A 10,155-nucleotide genomic window follows, 5' to 3' on the forward strand; every position below is an offset into this window, starting at 1 on the left:
TTAGTTGCTCACACTAGGAATTTGGGCATCCTTATGTATCCTTTTCCTGACCTCTCATCCCCCCAAATTCCTAAGACCTATCTTTTCTGTGACCTAAACATGCAATTGCAAACAAAACTGCCAGGTGAGTGTGATCAGAACTGTTGCAGGGACCCAACACAGAGAGATTCAGTTTGCCAGTTGATAACCTCTGAAGTCCGAGAACTGCAAGAGGTTTTCGGTGAGTAGCGCATCCTATGTAACACCAAAACCCGTGTTTTGATTGTAATTTTCTGTGATCACCAGTAAAATTGTATTAATGTTTCTTTTATCTAGTGTAACACCTCCCAGTGTGTCATGTATTCTGTGGCCCCCATTTAAATAGTTGTGTTCCTGAGTGGGAAACCAAAACCATATTTGGAGTGTGAGTCAGAAAGCTGAAGGGTCTGTGATTTTGACTGCAGAAACTGAGTCAGAATATTCATGTTGTCATTTCAGCTTGGTTATTTATTTTCTTGAGTCTCAGTCTATTCCTCTCTACAATTGTGATAGCATTCCTATTAATCTTTTAGGGGAGGTATTGGAAAATTTATCTAGTATTTTATTTTGTAAGCCACTTTTTTTTTTTTTTTTTAGCATTCCTATAGTTTTTCATGTGTGCTGCATTTATTTTTCAACAAACAAATAAATGTTTCCAGTATTCGGCAAACTTTTATTGAATGCTACTGTGGGCCAGTTACGGACGGGAGACAAGACTTCACAGTATGCGGTGGCAGACGGAGGCAGGTCAACCGGGAACTCTGAGTCGGGGGTGCGCCAGACATTGTTGGTTCTCTGCTCAAGAGCCACTCTTTCCAGCTTCCTGGCTAACAGGGCCTTGATTTCAAAAAAGAAATTAGGCACGAGGCAGCAAGGCGCTCAGAGAAGGTGGGCTCCATTCAAGGGATAAATCATTATTGTTTTAAGCCAATCATGTAATCCTATTTCTCTTTGCTGTGATTGGTTGGAATGGCCACGTGACCCTTTCTGGCCAATGAGATAAAAGGGCGTACCTGGAAAGGGGTTTCTCATTAGTCAAAAATGAGAGGCCAGTGCGTAGGAGCCTTCCTTTTCCCTTCCCACCTTTGAGTTGGTTTTTGAGGTGATAGTGGTTAGAGCTTGAGGGACAGTATTCCTAACTCACTGAGGATGATCGACTGCACGGATGGAACAGGAGTAAGTTCTGAATGACACTGTGGAGGGACGGACTCAACCTCACCACCGACTTCCTCTGGCATCCTTGTTCTGTGAGGTAATCATGCTAGCAGTCTGTTTCAGGCACTTTTGGTCAGTCATTAATTACCAGCACCTGAAATAAAAAAGCTTAATTGATAGGTATTTCAATAAAGTCAGGTACAAATCCTTAAAGAAACAGAGTACAGGGAGGTAATCTGGCCAGGGGAAGTCAGGGAGGGTTTCCTACATGGGGTAAACTTTGAGTTGCATTTTGAAGAACAGGGGGAAATCTACTAGGTAGAAATCGCAGGGAGGTGCATGCAGGTGGAGGAAGTGCGTGTGGAATGACTCACAGGCTGACTGGCACCTGGACCTATTAGGCTAATTCATGGTTTTGAGGTATCCAGATTCTCAGTGGAACAGATTCATGGAATTTGTGGCTTTAAATTCATTTACGTGTGATCTTTAAAGACTTTTAATTATGCACGTAATGTGTAACGTACAGTAACCTGTAATTTGTTCAAGAGTTGAATCTAAACCTTGGTGGCTTTCAGTCTCGGAAGCAGAGTGTGTCCTGTGGGCAGTGAGTGAGTCAAGCTGACTACAGAGCACCGAGCGCAGCTTCCCAGGTTTTGGCCCATAACTTGGTAACTTTTGCGAAACTTTAGACACTGGCTTCTTTGGTTAGTCCTGCTCGTTTGAGAAGCAGACACCAGGCTGGGATTAAACATGCAAGGAGTTTTATTAGGGAACCGCCTTGGGAGACGGAATGGATGGAGCTGGATGAAGCCATCAGGCTAGGATGCGACGTTAATGCAGAGAGAGAAGAACTGGGAGGTAAGGTTAGGTGGAAGTGCCCTAGACATAGTCCAGCCTAAGGAAGGTTCCGAGAGACCATCTGAGAAGTCCTCTGTCTCCCAGGAACAGGCCTACCTCGGTATCCCTGCCCCACACAAAGCAGCCAGTGGGAGGCATGACCTCATGGCACACATGACAATGGATTTCAGAGCAGCTGGGGTCATTGTCTGTTACACACCCTGCAGCTGGAGGTTGGCGAGGGTAGTCTTTGTTTCTTTTCAAAAATTTTTTTGAAAAGGAAAACTACTAAGACTGATGATGGAAGTTTAAAAAAAAAAAAAAGATAAAGTATTTGTACATTTTATTGGTAAAATTCTTAACTTTTTTGGGTCATGGAATCCTTTCAGAATTTGATTTCTGATCTGACTCTATCCCCAGAGAAATTTACATAAACAAAGGGACCTCTGGTCTAGCATGACTCCTTCATGTTGGATTCCTAAATTCTCAGCTTCTCTACGGCTCCATGGTCAGTGACTCATTGCTTTCTGAGAGCTGAAACCAGAAGCAGAGCATAGGCCCTGTTCCACCTCAGCTGGGAACGTGCTCGTTCCAGTGAACAAAATATTTCAACACTGGACGCGTGTCTACAAATGACCATTAAAGCATGCAAGTATTGATTTTGGTGTTATAGATAAATTTTAGCCAGTAGGCAAATTCACAGGTATGAAATCTATGAATAATGAGGACCAATTGTACACGGTAAAAAAAAAATTCAAAATGTGCAAAGGGGCAGACAATGAAAAGTCTGTCTCTTCTCCTCTATCCTCAGACCCCCCAGTTCTCCCAGCTCCCTGCTTCCCAATCCTTAGGGAACTGCTATTATCAATTTCTTATTTATCCTTTCAAAGGTATCCTCCTCATAGCACCTTGGACAAAATGAGTGGTTAAAAATAGGGGATTTGAATTTTAACAGATCTAGCCTCAAACAATGTGCACACACTTGGGCAAGCAAGTTATCCAAACTCTCTAGGCCTCAGTTTCCTCACCTCTAAAATGGGGGCAATAATCTTGCCTGCTAGGCCGGCTGAGAGGATTAAACAGTGTCATGTATGCAAAGTACTTGTCACTGAAAACAGCTTGCATGACGGCATGGTCTTCACCTACGGAGCGTGTTAGCTTCCTGAAGCCTCCTACCTCCACACTGTGGTTGTGACTTTCTCTATCCCGCTGCCTGTGACTGACCCACATGTCCTTAACCTTGGGTCCAAGTTCACAGTGAAAGGTTTGGCTGGAGGGAGAGAGCAGTTAATTAACTAGCAGTTTTGTGCGTATCAAACTAGTTAGAGGATTTATGGAAAGGGTCATACAGATTTTTTTTTTTAAAGGACTGGTATAAATTGGGGTTTAACTTTAGCTACAGCCAAACCCAGAGAGAGGAGACAGGAAGATACAGTCTAAAGGAGAAGAGGCATTTCCTGATACAAATTAATAGGAAAGTGTCACCTCACTATGATTACACCCAATAATGCACAAATGTTCTTTTCTTCTCTCAAGTGGAAGTCTTTCTTCTTAAGTGAAAAAATCAGTTTCCTCCCAGGAAAACTAAACACTCTGCCTTTCCAAATAAATTTCAGGCATTGATCCCGCTTTAAACAATGTGTGTGAAATTGATTCCCTTGAGAAAATCAAAGAGCTTTTTTTCCCTGGAAATTAAAATTATTTTTCTATTATACATACATTTTCATTTATTAGATGTGCCACTGTTGGCAGAGCCTTTAGGAAGAATTAGCATAGGAGCTCCTATCTACTTAAAGAAAGGCAGGGCTTTATCTGACTCAACTCTTTCATGCAGTCAGTCAGCCAGCGTATAAATAAATGTAAAAATAAAATAGAAGACTGTGTCATGATGAAATAGAGTCTGTATTTGAATCATTTATCTCCTTTTTGTTCCCGGGCAAAGCTGTCTGGAGCTTGGTTGTTTCTGTACGAGCTTGGAATACTGATAATTCTGTGCTTTGTACCGTGTATCTTGGAGATTTAATTCCTGTTGACTTCAAGGGGAAAAATGATAACAGATACATCAAGTTTCTGTTTTGAGGAGGGTTTCAGAGGCTCATCTGCTTTCTAAGAGAAAATAAAAGTCCTCTCTTTCCTCACTCGCTCAGGATGAAAAGGGGGAAATATGGTTCTTGTTCTTGGGACGCTTACTGTTTGGCTAGTGAGAACACACATGGAATTATGTGTGATGATATAAAAGTGATAAATGTGGCCGTGGTTTAGGTAAGTGGCTCTCAACCTGTTTTTTCTGCCTCAACACACATGTAAATTGAAGTTCACAGATGGGATGCACATCCATGTGTGTAATCATGGTCAAACACAATTCTTTAGGAAGTAGCTGTAACCCCATTCCTCTCTCTCCTGTTCACGAAAACAGAATGCAAGTGAATGAGCATGCTAGTATTTAAAGAACATACTTAAATTTATTCACATTTATTTTAAAATGCCAGTTTTTAAAAAACTTTGGTACTTTGTCATTAGTAATGAATTACTTCACGACTGACTGCCCACACAGTTTAGATGTTGAAAGGTGCTGATGTATGCAATAATTGGTGCTTGGGTTAGTAATACTACTCTGAGGCTGGACCCCACAAATACACACACAAATGCAAACTACGCAGACAAATACAAAGAGCCTGTGAGCAACCTGCAAATCTCAGGCAGGGAGCAACCTGCAAATCTGAACAGATTTTCTTGTGATTAACACTGTCTCTAGAGAAACACTTCTCCTTGTCTCTCATCCCATATCCTTGATAACCCATGTCTGAATGCCATGGAAACTGAGAGCAAGTGTTCCTGCTGACATCAGAGAATGACGCTACTTCAGAGCTCAGAATTTCAGTGGCAGAAGTGCTTACAGATGTCAAATCCATTCACTCAGGAAAGAAGTATCGCTTCTCAGTAGCACCTGAACAGCAGCCTGGCCATGTGACTTGCTTTGTCCATTTAAATAGCAAGAAGTGACATATGTCACTTCCAAGTGGGAGCTTTGTGAGCTGTTGCATGATCCACCGTTGCTTTTCTCCTTTTGCCACGAAAGCAGCACTCACCTCCCAGATTAAGGGCTGCCCTGGAATGAGAAGGTATGGACTTCAACTGAAAAACATCTGCAGTAGACACTAATGTGAGCAGGAAGTAAACCTTTGTTGTTATAAACCACAGAGATCATGGGATCATTTTGTTTGTTTGTTTTCAACCAAGCATAAATTAGCTGATTGATTATATATGGTGTCGTGGGAATTCCATCAATTTCATAGAGTCTTGGTTTCAAGTTTGATCTTTCATGTTTCATAGGCAAGCTCCTCCTCTAAGAACTGTTTTCTCATCAGAAAGATAGAAATAAAAATAATTTTTTCTTTTACTGTCGCAATAAAGATCAGCTAAAACATTATAATTGAAGACACATTGTAAACTCAAAAAATGTATAAATGTAAGGAGCAGCTTCTCCCAGAAGGAAAACAATTTTAAGCATGAGGCAGGCCCTAGGTCCACAACCCATAACACCTCTGCTCCTTACTCACTTTGAGGATGTGAAAACTTAACTATGCAAGTTCGTTGGGTAGTTATTGTTTGAAAAGTGTCTATCTCAGCACCTAGCCTATAGTAGGAACTCAATACATGGCAGCTACTGTTACTGTAAGAACTTGGATTCTGCTCTCTTGTAATTCATGGTATGTAAACAATAACGTAATTCAACATTTTACGGGTTTACACATTTAAAGTGTGTGGCAGCTGTGGCTTACTTGGCTGTTTTTCCTTCCTGAGCTCCGATCTTTAGAAAAGGACCAATCCATCTTCCCATCCTTGGCTCTAGCATATAAAAGGTGTTTAAATAACATTAGTTGGATGTCAAAAGATTTGAAGTTTAATTGTAGCTGTGCTAAAATAATAGAAAGCTAAGAATTGGGGGATTTTTTAAATGTTAGTATTTTTCAAGGTGTGTTCTGAGACCTGCATCAGAAATGTGGGGAATGGGATGGCATGGGGGTGGGGGGAGCTGCTTGTTAAGGCGCAGATTCCAGACCTACTCAGTTAGAATCTCTGAGGGGCTTGGTGCTCAAGGAATCTGGATTTTTAATAGGAATTCCAGTTGACTCCTATAAATACTGAATTTTTGAGAATTGCTGTTCCAGTGACAGAAAGCTCATGATAAGAATGACCTACACACAATGGTGTGAAAACCAACTAGAAAGCCTGAACAGATGCAGATTCAGTGAGCTCCCCTGAGACTTTAAGATCCAGTGGGTCTGTGGTGGAGGCCAGGAATCTGCATTTTTAACACACATCCTCTCCTGGGCCCCCCTACTCCAGACACAGTACTGCAGATGTCTGAACATTAAGCTTTGAGAAATAGGAACTAGCTTCTCTTTAAGAGCTTGATATTTTCTCCTGATTTGATCACTGCTACTCCCTTGTTGATTTTGCGTTCTTACATTTAACTGAAAAGTGATGAATATTTAGCATTCTCTGTGGCTGGATTTCACCTAAACCCGGTTGTGGTCATTGGGAAAACGTAAGTAGCATGTGGTTCTCCTTTATGTGCTATGAGGGGGAAGATCGCGAAGGGCTTGGAGTTGACCCCTGACTGACTGACCGACCTTGCCCCTGTCTAGGCTCAGATGCATTTAAACATTAACAAATATGCACTTGAGATGGATCAGTATTTCACCTGTGCCAACAGTTCTCTCAAGCGACATAGATGGAGGTAACTATACCCTTCGGTGCTTCCTAAGTCCCAGCTGCATTATGGCTGAGTTCAGTTACCAGACTCCAAAGGAGACGGGCACGTGGTCGTGATAGCAATGGGGTTTTTAAGTCGGGGGTTGGTGAAGGGGAACGGTGAGGTCCTGGAAGAGACGGAATATTTATGCTCCCTGTGGGGACATCCCCCGTGTCAGAAATGGAGACCACCAAGCGTAGTGCATCGCAGCCTCTGCCCTGGGGTGCACGCAGTAGCTGGATCCCGGTGGGCTAGAGGCTGGCCCTTGCGGTCACCTGCTCAGTGCACGGTGGCGCTGCCAGCCACGTGTGTGTGCTGGGGCGGGGGTGGACGGAGGAGTCGGGGCCTTTAGGTGTGCCCGAGCCTGACCTCCCAGCGCCCAGGCATCTCCTGGGGGGCGGAGCACAGTGGTGGAATGCGGGCCCTGCTGGGTGGACTTGACCCAGGGGCCCGCATATGAGGGCCGCCGTGGACCGATGGTGCAAGGAGGAGGGGAGGGGGATGGGGTCCAGGCTGTCAGGGGTCGGGCAGCTGACTGAGAACCCATCCGGGAACCGTGGGGAGGCGCAGGAGGCAGGACTCTGTGTGAGCTGAGACGCTAAATTCCCTGCGGAAAATTAAAGCCCAACTTATGAAGAAATTCAAGATGGTGACTAAAAAGCATTAAATACCAATTCTGGGACCTTTTGAGCCAGGGACCCTGTGCGACCACACTGGTCACAGGCCCCAGCAGCCTGCCCCGAGTCTAGGGACAAATCCCTTTTTCTTCTCTCCGGTAGACACAAAGGGAGCTTTGGGGTTCTCAGTGTTTAACAGGTGTTGAGGAATCTCCTCATTGTTCTTGCATGGATAAAGCAGAGCAAACTTTTGGACCAAAATAATATTGCAAATCAGTACATGTTTTTATTCTTTTACTCTATAAGTTTTTGTTCTTTTGTTTGTGTTTTGGTGATGAGCAATGATTACAAAGTGCTAGTAAAGGTCTAAGTAACTCTTCTCTCCTTGTGGATCATTTAAGGAATTACTTTTTCTTGAGGACTCCCTGTAGACTTCAATCTTATATGTGCACAGGGGCAACATGGTCTAATTCAAGGGACATGACATCGGTTTCTACTAAGGGAGACCACATGCACATTTGATGTGGATATATAATATTTTCCACATGTGACCACAAAGCAGCCCAAATCCTCCATCACAGGAGACGTGATTATGACTTTAAATAAACCCTGAGCAAACAGCAGGTGATGAGGGTAAATAAAACTGTAAATGGAAGGTTTTCCTTGCCCCTGAGGCTTCCATTTAATAATTAATACAATTTTAGAGGCCACTTAAAGATACTCTCTGGGGATTATATTGGTAAGAGTAATGAGCTGTACTATGTATCTTGGTTTTCCTTGTCAATTTGAAGCCACTTTACCTGCTGTTTCTTGCAAAGTCAGGGCAGCATTATGGTCTCGCGTCTTTTCAAGGGTGTATGCCTACGGGGGGGATATGACATTGGTTGGTGCTCATGTTTTCAGGCCTTTTATCATGAATGGAGTCAAAAGAAAAAAACTGCGCCTGACTACACATTCCATGTAGTACTTTTTAAACTGGAGTGTCTTGAAATTGCTAGGATACCAAGTAGATTTACAGTTATAGTTGCTGAGTGGCACAATAATGGTAATCTTCTAAGAGAAAATAAACAAGACAATACTGTCAACTCCCAGGAGTCTGTAGGATTTCACTGAGATGGCTTCCAAGGGGGTTATTTTCTTCTGCGTGAAAAAAGAAGGCAGAGCCGGGTGATTCTGTTCAGCGGTTGGAGGTTGGAGGTCTGGTGTGTTAGAGAAGAGGAGGTGCTTTGTACTAATCATGTTTCCCTTCTTTTTTCCCAGTGTCGCTTCATTTCATTTCCTTATTTCTTATTTTTCTTTATTTCTTTATGTTTATCCATATTGCTGACCTACTGTATATTTCCTTGATTATTTGTCTGTTGTCTGTCACCTCCAGTGGAGTATAAGTGTCATAATGGCATGGACCATGTGCTTTGTCTTCTTCTGTACACCCAGCCCCTAGGCTGGTGACCATAGTGACAGTAATAGGTGACAATAGCTAACATTGCACATGCCTGACAGTGTTCTAAAGCACTTGATGTTTATGTCACTTGATCCTCACAATAGCCTTTGGTGATAAGTAATATTTTAATCCCTATTTTATCAAGGAGAAAACCGAAGCTTAGAAAAATTAAGCAAATTTCCCAAAACTCACACCGTTGATAAGTGGGAGAGTCATGATTCGAACCCAGGCTGAGTGGCTCCAGCATTTGCACCTACGGCTTCACGGGGGCAGGAACCTTGACTGCCTGCTTTCCTACTGTGCCTCCACCCCCAACACATACTAAGCTCTCAATAAATATTTTCTGAATAGATGAATGTTCAGCCTGAAATGTGATGTCCCTGCCTCGAGGAGGGGCAGTGGCCATCAAAGACTGAGATGGGGCTGAGGCAAGCTACTGGGACTGGTTTCTTCTCAAGCAATTAGGTGTGATTAGTTGTTTTCAAGGATAATATGCAGGCTGCCCCCATCCCTCACACCTGTGCTTCCCCTTCTTCATCTTCCGTCCACCCTTCCCTCACCTACGTATGGGTTTCTGGGGACCGGGGGCTGCTCTGGGAGAGGCTTCTCAAGGCAGATCTGCTTGTACATCCAGGTAACTACATTCCTCTCATGTGCAGCTGAGTTAGTGATGTCGGCAGGGCCTGCATGTCCCCAGATCAGTGTCCTGGATCTCATCCCAGGGCCTTACAAGTTGTTTAGCCCAAGAAATGTGTGGCCTCCATTGACTCATATTGTATTCATTTGATGTCACTCATAAACAGCTCTCTCTGGGGACAAGCCTTCATTTTCTCCTTCTTTGTGTGTGTGTGTGTGTGTGTTTGAGAGAGAGAGAGAGAGAGAGAGAGAGTGTGTATGAGATTATTGTGGCTGGGCCCAGAAAGCATTTGCATTAGCCTTAAAAACAGTTAGGTATAAAACATTCAATTTCCCTTGCTCTCTCTTATTGCCACACAGCTGTTGAGATGTAAGCAAGTCTAACAGCAGCTTTGGAAAAGCACATTACTTCCGTGTGTGTGTGTGTGTGTGTGTGTGGTGTTTGCAGCCTTGTGTACCTAGCTGGGAGGGAAAGGGCAGGGATGGAGGTACAGATACATGGCAGTCAGGTTTCAAGTATCAAAACACAAAGGTGTCGCTTCAGTTGGGACTGTTAAGCTTTGCAGCCTATTAACACACATAGTGGGGGGTCGTTGCCCTTCACCTACTTGGAAGTAACATACTGCACCCCTACTTGGACACAAAGGCTGCCTTGGGAATCAGGTTGCTCACCACAGATGAGGGAGGGCCTT

The sequence above is a fragment of the Balaenoptera borealis genome (assembly GCF_965194805.1).
Source record: "Balaenoptera borealis genome assembly, chromosome: 7".
Classification (NCBI taxonomy): Eukaryota; Metazoa; Chordata; class Mammalia; order Artiodactyla; family Balaenopteridae; genus Balaenoptera; species Balaenoptera borealis.